Source organism: Copadichromis virginalis, unplaced genomic scaffold, assembly GCF_057382275.1.
Source record: "Copadichromis virginalis isolate Kocher_CV1m ecotype Utaka unplaced genomic scaffold, C_Virginalis_male_GT1.1 unmapped_scaffold_1, whole genome shotgun sequence".
Taxonomy (NCBI): Eukaryota; Metazoa; Chordata; class Actinopteri; order Cichliformes; family Cichlidae; genus Copadichromis; species Copadichromis virginalis.
The window spans coordinates 9867370-9881401 of record NW_028188589.1 but is presented as its reverse complement, the minus strand read 5'-3'; the positions used below and the strand labels follow the sequence as shown (position 1 = coordinate 9881401).

Here is a 14032-nt window from a genome sequence, read left to right as displayed (position 1 = left end):
CAGCTTACAGAGTCATCTAGTTACCCACTCTGGAATTAAGCCATACAGCTGTGACGACTGTGGGAAGGGTTTTACTGTGACGGCTTCACTAAAACAGCATCAGGTCATCCACACTGGAGAGAGACCGTTCAGCTGTGACTTGTGTGGAAAGTCTTTTTCCTTCAAGCGTTCCCTAAAAGAACACCAACTCATCCACAGTGGAGTTAAAGCGTACAGCTGTGATCAGTGTGGCAGAGCTTTTACTCAAAGTAGCCACTTACAGAGTCATCTAGTTACCCACTCTGGAATTAAGGCATACAGCTGTGACATCTGTGGAAAAACCTTCAGCCAGAGAGGGTACCGAAATACACACCTACGCATTCACACCAGACATGATGTGTACTGCTGTGAACAGTGTGGCAAATACTTTACAACAGACGCACACTTACAACGACACATGTTTACCCACACTGAGGAGAGACCTTATCAATGTGACCTGTGTGAGAAGACTTTTAAAACTCCACATCACCTGAGACGACACCAACAGATCCACACCAGAAAGAGACTCTACAAGTGCAGCTACTGTGAGGTATGTATTTATATTGTTATCTTGTCATTTTAGCCTGACTGTTTGGAACAACTCTGCTCATTAAACTGTGTTAGCATGTTAGCAATTCTACTGCATGGAAAAGCAGCTCTGAGTGATTATTCAGATTTTCCTTTCAGTTATGATTTTAGTATTACTGTAGTATTATGGTGGTAGTATTGTAGTTATTGCAGCCCAGTAAACTGAGTGTGTTAACTGAAACAGTCAAATGTAGTTGGACGTCTGCAGAGATGCTCTTTATTTCAGGCGAAATCAGGATACAAATGTTGAAGGACTGACTTACACTGTCTTTGTGTCTTTGTTTAGAAGCAGAGCGACACAGATGGATCCAGTTCTCAACCCTGTCATCACTGTGGTGGTGGGAAAGACTTTCATTGTGACCTCTGTGGAAAAACTTTCAGTCAGCAAAAGACCCTAAAAGTACATCAACGTAGACACACTGGAGACAAACTGAAATACTGCAAAGAATGTGGGAGAAGCTTCACCAAAACAAATCACTTAAAACAACATGAACTGATTCACAGTGGGGTTAAAAAGCACCTCTGTGATCAGTGTGGGTCATCCTTCACCACTGCAGGTCAGCTTAAAACACACAAACGAGTCCACACAGGAGAGAAACCACACAAGTGCAGACACTGTGAGAGAAGCTTCTCACATTCAGGTAGTCGTAACATTCATGAACGTGCACACATGGAAGGAAACTACAGCTGTGACCAGTGTGACAAGAGCTTCAGGAATCTCAGTTCATACTCTGCACACAAACGATCCCATGTTACTAATAAACTGTTTCACTGTTACCAATGTGCCCAAACATTCACCTCATTGTCTGCTCTGTGCAAACATCAGCGCGATCACTCAGGGCTGAAATCACTCCCATCACTGGATCACAGTGAATCTGAAGACACAGAAAGATCCTCTGGTTTCTGTGTCGGACTCAAAAAGCTTGAGATCAGGCTCCACAGAGTTCAGATAGAATCTCCTGTAAAAATCTGATGAGGCAGCTGTGAATCAAACTCTTCCCCTAGTTCCATTTTAAGCTTTCAAAACTGTCCTACTGTAGTGTTCATGTCAAGTGGTTAGCTTTCTTTTCATCAGTTGGTTGAAAACTCTGTTTCCTATTATAAAGTTTTTGTTTTAATGTATTTTGATCCACATAAATGTTTTCTTGTTCAGGTTCTTTATGTTATTGAATCTTGCAAATGTTAAATAAAAAATTCAAATGTAAAATATCTTCACTGATGGTACAAATAAACTGTCCTTTCAGCTTTAGCTCCTAATTTATTCATTATTTATGGATGTAGCACAGCAGCCGTCTCTTGATTAACACATGGAGGGCTCGGGATCTGATGGTGTCGTCTCCCTAATTTGCCCACTCAGTAAATCTCACTCATGGCCAAGAAATTGAAATAAACCTTGTTTCCCTGCTGGATAGTGATCCACTGTAACTCTGCTCCTCCTTCCTGTTTAGGATTTCTGTGGCTGAAGTAAAATTCCCTCCATCCATCACTTATCCCAGCTAACCCAAAGTGAAATAAAGTTTTGCTGGTCTTAAAAAAGCATTACAATAATGGGCATTACCAATGCAAACTGAATGATACAGAAGATGAAAGAAGAGACTTTGATCAGTTAATAAAGCTCATGATCTGGATTCATTGTGGCTGCTACACAGATACTTCTGGGTCACTTCTCTCAGTTAGGAACCTTCCTCACCAAACTGACTGTTGGACCACACCCCTGGTTTCATGAGAAATTGTTTCAGCCATGATTTCTCTTCCTGTATTTCAGAGTAAAGACTGAAGTGACAAATGGAAGCATGTTTAAAAAACACAATGTGAGAGAGACGTTGAGGTCCTTAGAAGTTACCCTGGGTTTTTCTGTCACCCTGCTAGATCAGAATCAGAATCAGAAAGGGTTTTATTACCAAATGTTGAGCAGGTTTACAACATTAGGAAATTGCTGCGGTGCTTCAGTGCAAACATACTGTCATAAAAAAATTGCACTTAAATAGACATGAAAATAAATAAATAAATAAATAAAAGTAAGAATAAGAATTAAAAGTGCTACGTAGAAAGATATATACATGAGTGCAGGTGGTGATCAGTGCCAAACATGGAATGATGCAGTGACACAGCGTAGGGTCATGTGTTAGTGGCGGGGACAATCATGTGGTTATTGTTCATGTGTCCAACAGCAGAGGGGAAGAAACTGTTCTTGTGGCGAGAGGTTCTGGTGCAAATGGACCGGAGCCTCCTCCTGAGGGGAGCAGGTCAAACAGACTGTGTCCAGGGTGAGAAGGGTCAGCTGAGATCCGAGCTGCACGCCGCAATGTCCTGGAGGTGTACAGGTCCTGCAGAGATGGGAGTCTGCAGCCAATCACCTTCTCAGCAGAGCGCACAACACGCTGCAGTCTCTGTTTGTCCCTGATAGTGGCTCCAGCGTACCACACGGTGATGGAGGAGGTGAGGATGGACTCGATGATTGCAGTGTAGAATTGCATCATCGTCCGTGTTGGCAGGTTGAATTTCTTCAGCTGCCTCAGGAAGTACATCCTCTGCTGGGCTTTCTTGATGACGGAGGTGATGGTGGGCTCCCACTTCAGGTCCTGGGTGATGGTGGTACCCAGGAAGCGGAATGAGTCCACAGAGGTGATGGGGGTGTCAGACAGGATGATGGGGGGGAGTGGGGCTGTGTGCTTCCTGAAGTCCACAATAATCTCCACTGTCTTCTGGGCATTCAGCACCAGGTTGTTGTGGCTGCACCAGGACACCAGACGTTCAACCTCCCTCCTGTAGGCAGACTCATCCCCGTCCGAGATGAGCCCAATAACGGTGGTGTCATCTGCAAACTTGATTAGCTTGACAGACTGGTGGGTGGAGGTGCAGCAGTTGGTGTACAGGGAGAAGAGCAGAGGAGAAAGAACACAGCCCTGAGGGGAGCCGGTGCTGATGGTCCGGGAGTCCGAGACATTCTTCCCCAGCCTCACATGCTGCTTCCTGTCCGTCAGGAAGTCAGTGATCCACCGGCAGATGGGATCAGGCACATTCATCTGGGAAAGCTTGCCTCGGAGATGGTCTGGAAGGATGGTGTTGAAGGCAGAGCTGAAGTCCACAAACAGGATCCTGGCGTAGGTTCCTGGGGAGTCCAGATGCTGCAGGATGAAGTGTAGGGCCATGTTGATGGCGTCATCTACAGACCTGTTGGCTCTGTATGCAAACTGCAGGGGGTCCAGGAGGGGGGCCGTGAGGGTCTTGAGATGGGAGAGAACCAGGCGCTCAAATGACTTCATGACCACAGATGTCAGAGCCACGGGTCGGTAGTCATTTAGTCCAGTGATCCTAGGTTTCTTGGGGACAGGGATTATGGTAGAGGACTTGAAGCAGGCAGGCACATGACATGCCTGCAGTGAGGAGTTGAAAATGCCAGAAAACACTGGGGCCAGCTCGTTTGCACAGTGTCTGAGGGTGGCAGGAGACACACCGTCTGGGCCGGGAGCTTTTCGAGCATTCAGACTCTTAAACTGCTTCCTCACATCTGCTTCATGAATATGAAGAGTTGTGGTGGGAGGAGGCGGTGTGAAATCCTCTTTTGTGTGGGGTGAGGAGGGGGGTGTTGTAGGTGAACAGTTTGAAGGTGGTGATGGCTCTATGGAGGGGGGAGAGGTGGGGGAATTAGTGTCCAAAGTGCCTCTATTGTTGGGGCCGTTGGAGGTGTGAAGGCTGCCTGATGGCTCGTCAAAACGGCAGTAAAAGTTGTTAAGGGTGTTGGCTAAGAGCAAGTCATCAGTGGAGTGGGGGGTTTTAGGCTTGTAGTTTGTGATATTCCTAAAACCTTTCCACACAGAGGCCGAGTCATTCTCTGAGATCTGCTGCTGCATCTTCTCAGAGTGCTGATGTTTAGCAATGTCCACTTCTTTAGTGAACCTGTACTTGGCCTCTCTGTAGCAGTCCCTGTCTCCGCTTCTGAACGCCTTTCTCTTTTCCAGCCACAGCTTTTTGAGTTTAGGAGTAAACCAGGGTTTGTCATTGTTATAACTCACCCTGGTGCGTGATGGCACAATGCTGTCCTCACAGAAGTGGATATAGGAGGTGACAGTGTCCGTAAACTCGTCCAAGCTGTTAGAAGCAGCCTTCAATGTGTCCCAGTCTGTAGACTCCAAACACGTGCGAAGCTCCTCCACAGTTTTTTGGTCCTCACGACAGGTTTGGAGAGCTTCAGCCTCTGTCTGTACGCGGGGATTGGGTGGATCATGACGTGGTCAGAAAGTCCGAGTGAAGCACGGGGCACCGCGCGATAGGCCCCGCTGATCGTGCTGTAGCAGTGGTCTAATGTCCTCTCCTCTCTGGTCGGGCATTTAATATACTGCTTATATTTCAGAAGCTCATGGCTCAGATTGGCTTTGTTAAAGTCCCCAAGAGCAATGATGAGAGAGTCCGGGAATGTCCGCTCCATGTGGAGAATCTGCTCCGCGAGTGCGCACTGAGCTGCCTGCGCACTTACCAGAGAGAGAGAGGTCCGCGCGCAGCAGATGAAAGCCCTCCAGCTTGAGCGCGCAGTCCGGGATGTCCTCACAGAGCCACGACTCCGTAAAACATAAGACACAGGAGGAGGCAATGATGGCAAGATGTTACACACCTTGTTATTGGACTGATTTCTACTGCTGGACTACTCCTGCGGAGAGTAACAATACTCTTACTAATTAGCTCCCTTTCACACCTTTGGGGATATTTATTTTTGTGTTTGCAGCGCTGTGAGCCAGAACAGCGAGAGAAAAATCTGCAACAGCGACGAGCCGAATGCTTACGTGAATCGCAGCAGCTGCACATGTGCTACGCTGAATTAGAGGATATCTTTGCTCTGGATTTCTATTTCTACTTTTTCATTTCTATATGATTCTTCTTGCATCTAAACAAAGATGATTCAATTTGCTAAATGTTGATGGCTCTTCGTGCTCAGGTGTAAATGAGACGTAATATTTGCTCTTGGTTTGGTTCTCCTGTACAGAACCTTGCAGTACAACAGAAACCTAAAAACATTATTTGTAGTTGTTATTCTTAGTTGTTCTGCTGCCTAAATACCACAGGGTCTGATTATGAAGTTATTGAGCTGCACATACGTTACGACCTGCTTAAGTTCGAGGTCACAGCGTCTGTAGAGCAGCTGGAACATAATGAAGTCTACAAGGTTAAAGTTTTCTCTTCAGTTATTGTTCTTTCTGCTGCTTGGTTTGATGGATCTGAGAGCTTTTGTTTTTATTATTGTTATTATAATTATCATGAATATTTTACTCTCTAGAAGCTTTAAAATAGTGTTTGTGTTTGAAAAAATTGATTTAAGAATTGAACAGAAACATCTGTCCTTCTGAAAATCGCCCAAAGGCACGGAGACAAAGTCAAAGGATGCAACCTGTAACTTTCTCTTCCTTCATGTCAGGACCATCATCCATGATTTATATAAAATGCATATAGCAACAGTAGCACTTTAGTTTGGACTTTATGATTTCTGTAACTGGAAAATATTATTTTGTTTAAAGACAGAAGTGACCGCATAGTTGCAACATCAAAGGGAAATATTAATTAATTAGCATCAAGTATATTTGTTGCTTAAGCGTTTGCACTATAACTTAAGTAGGATTATAACTTTTAAGGAAGGAAAGATTTCAGATATTTAGTTCACTGCTTCAGTTATTTTATATGAAATTAAAACATTTACGTTGGTCAAATATGATGCTCTAAATCAAATAAAAGTTTGAAAATAAATGATGTATTTTTAAATGCTGCAACAAATGTTCACAAAAAGTAACTATAATTAAAACCAGTTAAACAAAATCAAATGTTTGAATCATGCTTAACCAAATGCCAGGCTGGAGAGCTGAACCTAAAGTATACGTAGAAAGATTTCAACATCTGAGCAGTTTTTAATGTTTTTATCACATATAAATGTCACAGCAGTGGGTCCTGGCCCAATGCTTTGTGTTTTTGCTTTTCTTTGACTCTTGTTTTTCTTGGTTTTTGTTTGTGACCAGGAGATATTTTATTTTGTATTCTTATAATCAGCTATCATTGACTAATCATTTACCATTGTTGAATCAGTTGACAGAATAATCTTTGAATCACATCTAGGTTACTTTGACCAAATATTAATGCACACAGATGATCAGTACTTGGCCTGTCTGCGTTCAGTTCTGCACGTACGCCGGCCTGTAACCACATGCACGCACTTGTATAACACATGCACGTTTACACTCACACTTAGTAATAATAGGAGGGTCGTCTGAGGACAGTTTTTCTGATAGATACACTTTCACAAAATGTACAATGTAATACACACTTGTTTTTCTCTAAAAGTAGCATTTGAAGTCCATGTAGGGAGAACTGTTTGAGTGGGCCCACCCTGTTATCATTTCCAGTAATATCTAACTGTGAGGGCGTCTCAGGACATGGTCCCTGTTTGACACACACACACTAACAATAGATATACACACCACACACACACTGGTTTTCTCTGAGTGCTGGACTGAGTGGAAACATCTGGAGGCCATATAGGGGGAACTTTCTGAGTTCTGAGAACTGACTGATACTTATCATGTGACTTGACGTCATCATTGTAATAAAAACCTTGTGACGTGGTTGTTCGGGGGAGATCGGCTCAAAAGGCTTGTGATGCTCATCTTCCCCATATGTACATATGTATAATAAAAATCACTATTCTGACATCAACTGAGACCATGCAGTCGTAGTCTCTTCCTCAAAATCCGAACCATGACATGTTCTTCTTATTTATCAGGCTCTCAGTAATCTTAGTTCTCCCTCCCTCAGTGTTCATTTCAGCCTGTGTTTAGTTTCTGTTCCCGTGTCCCACGTTTCATCGTTTCATGTCGAGTCAGCCCTGTCTCTCTGTTTCCTGTGTCTCCCCAGTCAGCCCCGCCTCCCTCGGGCACTCATGTGTGATACAGAGTAATAAACCTGACTACATTTACTACACTCTCTTTATTACCTGTTACTTTAAAATTCATACACTAATTATGTCTGCCCATCTCTCTAATGTGAAGGTCAAAGGTCAACATCCCAGTGACATAAGAATAATCCCAAAGGGGCAAAGGCAGCAGTTAATTTAGCACATTTAGCATTAAGGGTACAGCAAGGATATACTTTTACTTATTGCGGCAGGGGTGTGGTCTCTGGCCTGCTGCAGTGGAGGCTGGTGGCGGGACGTTGGACGGCACAGGTGAGGGTGATGGAGCTCATGACTCTCCCCTTTATAGTGACGGAGGAGACTGGCGTGGGGGAAGCGTGTAGTGGAGGAAGCCGAGGAGAGAGCTGGTTTCTGGCTACAAAGACGGCGTCAAACCAGAAAAGATTGCTCGTGGTCAAATAATGTGTCAATCACCTGTGAATCAAACTGTGTGTGGCTCAGTTCATGTCACAGTGTTGTTTAGTATATCTTCACTTGTCTCACTCTCCTTCTGTTCTGTCCATCAGGACGATCCTCAGCGCTTACACAGATCCTCCATCGATGTTTTGGATCCAATCAGTGATCAGTTCTACGAGGAGGCCTGGATGTTCACCAGCGCTCGCTACACCTCCATCTACCAGAAGGTGAGTGTACTCCTTTGTACTCAGATTAACATCTTACTTCTTAAAATACATTTTCATATATGAGCTTTCTATTATTTCATGGCCATTTAATCAATATTAAAATTACAAGCATATCAACAAAGGTGAAGCTGGTTTTTTCCACTTGCTGTCACACAGTCATGGAGGAATACAATAAATACATAATCAGTCATAGATCCTGAACAATGACATTAAAAGAAAGTCTGTGGCTCTAAAAACTAAACAGTATAAAGACATGCTCCAAGCTGCTGTTTCTCTCCTACTCCTCTAGGTTTTCCACTGTCGGCCATCCAGCGATGCTGGAGGGCTACCTGGCCAATGCTGGCCTACACAAAGAGGTCCCGGCTCGGAGGAGCTGAAGAAGATCCTTGCCTTCCTCGTCAGTTTCCTCTTCAGTTCCTATCCCAACAAAACCTTCTTGCACCTATTAGCTCCAAAGAGGCTATGGTGCCCGTGGAGGTCTGGACCTGAGGCCTGTGCTCATCACATGGATAGAAAACACTCTGACACCATTCTGGAGGTCTGATGGGACTCTGACCAAAACACAGATGAAATAAAACTTGTGGCTGGAGCTTTTAAAATGACTTTTTCACCTCATAGATTAATGCTCATGATTGCATGTTAGCAAGACAGCATCTCCCCAAGGTGAAACTCTCAGGAGACATTTACTCTTAAACTGTAATCTGGTTGAGACTACTTGAGGAGATCTTAGTAGCGAGTATGTGGATTTAGTCTCTTCACCAACAGCAGACAGACCCATGCCAAGAAAGCAGACATGTTCTCAAAGAAAGCCGAGAGCAGAGATTGGAAAAAGCTAAAAAGCTGCAGCTTCAGACGACTATCTGCCTGTAAGGCTGAAAAAGTCCAGTTACGCTCTATTTTGGAAAAGCTCCCAGTTTTGGTAACCTGGACTTTTATTTCCCCTCTTCTGCTACAGATGTTGACTGTGACCTCAGAGGCCAACTGGACCACACAGCTGCAGCAGGAGTGAGGGAGAGGAGTCTTCATCCAGCTTCAAAGAAAACATCCAGGTAAAGTGACGTGGATCAGCGGATAAAGCCGTCTCCACTTTCAAAGGAGATCCTCTGAGAGAGAGACTCTCTGAGCCATTTTAGCCTCAAATTATAGGACTTTATAGTACAGCAACACTTTTAAAGGACAAAAATAACATAAACTGTGACTGTAATACAAACAAAGTATTGCATGTGTTTTTAAAAGTGTTCCTCCGATGGGCAGGATATCACTATTAGACTGTCCCACCAGCCAACTTCAACAAGAGACCACAGCAGCATTCAGTGATCAGCACAGATGTTCCTCTAACACTCAGCATCTGATCCCTGTTGGTCTGTGTGCTTCTGCTTTTGCTCAGTTAGAAACCCTGCAGCAACCCGACCCAAAACTGTGTCTTCTTGTTGGCCTCAACGTTGAAGTGTCAAACGTCCAACATCTGGAAAGGAAACCACGCCAGTGTACTGTGATGTTTCACCAACATGTGGCAGACGCTGGTCCTGCCTTTCATGCTGACATCAGCAGAGAGCCCCGCCTACCTCAAAGCCTCCCCTGTCATGTATTGATCAGGATGATTATGAAGATGAGCGAGTGCAAATAAGACTGTAAAAGTCCACGAGCAGAATGTTTGGATGCTTTCTAATGATTCATGAATATCATGAGAGTGTTTGTGTGTTTTGTCTTTTCTTTGCTGACGTTTGTTACTAACAAAGACAATTTACGCTCTGTGTGTGTTTTCATCCTTACCAGCCGCACTCTAACTGCAATGAAGGAAACAAACTGTAGAAATGGTCGACTCAGTGACTTCATAAAATATTGAAGTGGTTCAGGTAGAGCCAGTTTTTAAATGACCATGAACACTGAGCGTATTGTATCTGTACAGCATGTTTTTCTATTAGACAGATTTGTAACAGAGGCCTTGCTCTCAGTAAGTTTGAAATCCTTTTCTGATTTCTTTTGTAATCTCTGATCTTTGTGTATCCTGCTCAGTTTGCATGCTGCCTGTAGGAGTTTCTGTCTTTGTATTTGAAGAGAATTCATTGAATATACTCAGCTGCTTCCCTTTGGTGCCTCACACATCACTGAAGTTTTTCAGTGTCCAGTTATTTGTTTTTAATAGCTGTTTGAATTCTCTGTATGTTTGACCCTGTAGACTGTTTAATGGACTGCTCGTCTTCCTGTTTGTAACCACTGCCTGTTTAGGACTAAAGATTTGGATTTTTGACTTTAACACAGCCTCTGCGTGTCGTCCCTTTGTGTCCTCGTCCTCTGTGAATGTGTCACAGATGTTTCCATGATAATAACACAGCTTTCCCACAGTGGCTTGCAGCAGCATTTATTCACAGCACATTTGAGAAAGGTTCAGATTAACTCGATGAGTTTATATTCAGAATGATTCTGACAGTGGGCCACTGTGAATTGTGATCTTTCATCAGGTCAATGTTTAAGTTCAGTATTTCAAAGCAGGAGCTATGAACAGTCATCATGTTGGCATTAGAATTATTATTATTAATCATTATTAATAATGTCGTTACTCATGTATAACTTTGATTAGTATACATGAATTTTATCAATAGTAAAAATAATGAATAATTCATGTATAACTTTTATTGTGTTTTGTATATTAATTATATTTAAATAGAGATGTTGACCCTGTCTCTACAGTAGCATCAGTGTAACATACATTATTGGTCCAAGCTGTCATAAATGGGGAGCCTGATCCTTTATTATGAAAACATGACGAGTATTTTTCTTGTCAGTTGGGAAGAAGTTGGTCTTTTTTTCCTTCTTTTTGCTCAGTTTGTCTTTTCTTTGATAATTGAAACTCTGATCAAACCTACTCATGTTCACAGCATGTAAAAGCAGCTGACAGTCCGTGGCATTGTTGTTTGTAGAGGTGCAGTGTAGTGGGAGCATAAATCAAAAGAAAACAGTAACATTTATGTAATAAAACATCTGAATGAAAATGAACAGGCCCTTTATGAACTTCAAAGGGATCTGAAAACAACACTTTTTAAAAGAGTATCTTGGGGTGTAGGTGGTCAAAATAGAAAACTGAGCTGAGACTCTAAGTTCAATCCATCCATTGGTTTTTACTTAGGAGGAAGAAATGTCAGGCTGGTGCAGGCTGGTTAGGTGCATGTGGTTATCTTTACCTAAATGAGTTCACTTTGTGGCTGCCAGGTTGGGCAGAAGTACCTGTCCCCTGTTAGGCTTAGCAAGGTTCTCCAGGAGTTTCTCCATGGGTAGAGCTTCTAGCTCCTCCAGCACATCTGTGGCCGTGCAGGCTGCCACTTTCTTGGTTGCTCTTTTTACCCCACTGGTGGATGAGCTGCAATGGTCTCCATTTGTCCCATATGTGTTTACTTCTTCTTCTTCTTTTGCATTATTTAACACATTATTCTGTTTCTATGTATTTGCTATGATTTGATGACCATTCAGATCTGGGACGATCAGCTGACTGATGATGTCACAGACTGTGTTTTTCAGGAACAGTGATTCTGATGTGAGCCTGCTAGCTGACAGCAGACCTGATGAAACCACATGTTCACATCTGTGAGGACAGACTGGACTCTTTGACTGCACCTTGGTTCTCCTCAGAGGTCTGTACAGGAGCATGTCCACCCTGTTGCCAGATCGATCAACTTTAGACCAGACAACAAACGACGGAGGCTCCGGGAAAGTGCAATCAAACGATGAGTGTATTAACAGCCCGGAGAAAACATCAACATATGTCTTCTGACCAAAATACATAATGTGGATACTTATAAAGCAGTGGGGTACACGCCCCCCCCCCCCCCCCCCATGGCGTCAATGACAGATTAGAATAGGTTCCAGACCTTAGTCACAGTTAATCGTACGTCTTGTACATCTTTTAATAGCTATAAGCAGACATAGAACTTCTCTTTTCTATAACACCTTCCATACAAGGTAATAATCTTAAGCCCTCAGGGTCTCTGAGGCTAATTATTGACTCTGCTCATCTGTTACCAAGTAGAATAAAATGCAACAGGTTTGCAACAAGAAGCTGGAAACATTGGGGCCTCTGCTCAGGCCTATTCCTAGATTATATGTATTATATGTACTGTAAGCATGCATTGCAGTTATCCTTCTATGTTCTAGTTTCCCTCAGCATGAATCATCTGGACACTCTCACCAGTGAAGCTTAAAACCTTCTAGAATGGAACATCAACTCTAACCAAGCACATTTATGCATTGTGTATAAAATGAACTCAACCTATAAAAATAGAAAGGTCAATGTGATGACAGACATATTCAATGCAATATAAACCCTGCAGGAAATATTACTGATACTGTAAAACATGTTATTAATACATTCTTCATAAGGGAAATTATATGGCAGCAATAAAAGAATCTCTGAATCCCAACAATATTTCTATGGAGTCAAATAATAACAAAGGCTCTAGAACAGCCCTGAGTTTGTCCAGGTGACACTCCTCTGAAGAACAAAGACAAAGAGGAAGAAGGGGATTCGTTTTCAAGTCTTGTTTCTTTCAAAATAAAAGCTGAAATGTTTTGGAAGCATGATAATATTTCAGCCAGGATGCCGTCTCCAAGGAGACCTGCACCTCAGCGCTGAGCTCCACATCACGCCCTGTGAAAGCACAGATATAAATCTGCTGCAGTGAGAAGAACTTTACCCAACACAAGTGTAGAAGTAGACATTTGACTTTACCTACAACCTGTTAACAACAAAGCTTTCATTGCCTCTGTTGTTGATGTCATGTAGGACTAATCATACTTCACATCAGCCATGCACACGTCAGAGGATCTCCAGGCTTTCAGTAATAAAGCCAAGCAGATGATGTGAACATAGCAATAGTAAAACATGCATCATAATCAGCTGTATGTGTCGACTATGTGGCACCTCAGTCTTGTTGGCATGAAGAAAAGTTGTGTAACATGTAGCATAAGGGCTGCAAAGACATCATGTAGACAGCAGTCGTCTGTTAGTCGTAACGTATCTCCTGTTAAAGAGTTAAATGTGCGTTCTCCATCTCTGTCCTCTCACAGCTCGCCGTACACCGACTCCAGCTGTGGTAACCGTGGCTGTGCCCATCAACACGCTGAAGCTGAGACGCCACCCGTCACTATGGCGACTCCAATAGGGTTACCTGTCAGCTGTGGACGCATGAAAGGAAAACAGCAGAAACACAGACATGTTTACTGGAACATTTCCTATTGACAGCTTTATGGAAAAGTGGGTTTAAACACTTTTCTATGTTTTATTTTGTTTATTTATGGATTTATTGTGAAAGGAATTTCAAAGGTTTAATTTGACCTTTCCCCTGTTTTTCATACAGACTGGAGACGAATGGATGGTGCTTTCTTTGTTTGTCTAAAGATAATGAATAAAACTCTACACACATCTTAAACCACCCTCCTTTCTATATATTTTGTTATATAAATGGAAAGTATATAAGACACAAACTGAGCTTATATGATACTAAGGACCCTGGAGGTCAGTCCACCTTTATAATTCAGCACAGCCTGGAGTCTCTTAGTCAAGCTTGTTTGTGTTTTCTGTGAGGAAGTTTTCAGCAGCAGCTCTTTTCTTGGATGTTGGTTCCCTTTGTTTCCATCCTCTGTTAAGATGTTTCAGTAATGTTGAGGTCTGGGGAGGCCAATCCATGGCTGACGTCCTGTGATGCTGCATTAGCAGTTTGTTCATAGTGAAAAATGAAGCCACTGCCAATCAGACATTTGCACAGTGGATCAACTTCTGATGGTACTGTCCTGAATTCCACACCTATAATATGTTTGCACATACTGATGAATATGTGCAGCTGATTTTCAGTCCAGT

General features: G+C 42.9%; 2 long non-coding RNA genes across 2 annotated transcripts; both read left to right on the top strand.

Annotated features, from left to right (window-relative positions):
• Positions 1-297: 297 nt before the first annotated feature.
• LOC146679794 (uncharacterized) lies at positions 298-1855 on the top strand. Its single transcript, XR_014918588.1, has 2 exons — positions 298-568; positions 893-1855. It is a non-coding gene; the product is annotated as an uncharacterized LOC146679794 (long non-coding RNA).
• A 10699-nt stretch (positions 1856-12554) lies between these two features.
• Positions 12555-13708, top strand: LOC146679793 (uncharacterized). The gene is made up of 2 exons (XR_014918519.1): positions 12555-13429; positions 13533-13708. It is a non-coding gene; the product is annotated as an uncharacterized LOC146679793 (long non-coding RNA).
• The last annotated feature ends 324 nt before the right edge of the window (positions 13709-14032 follow it).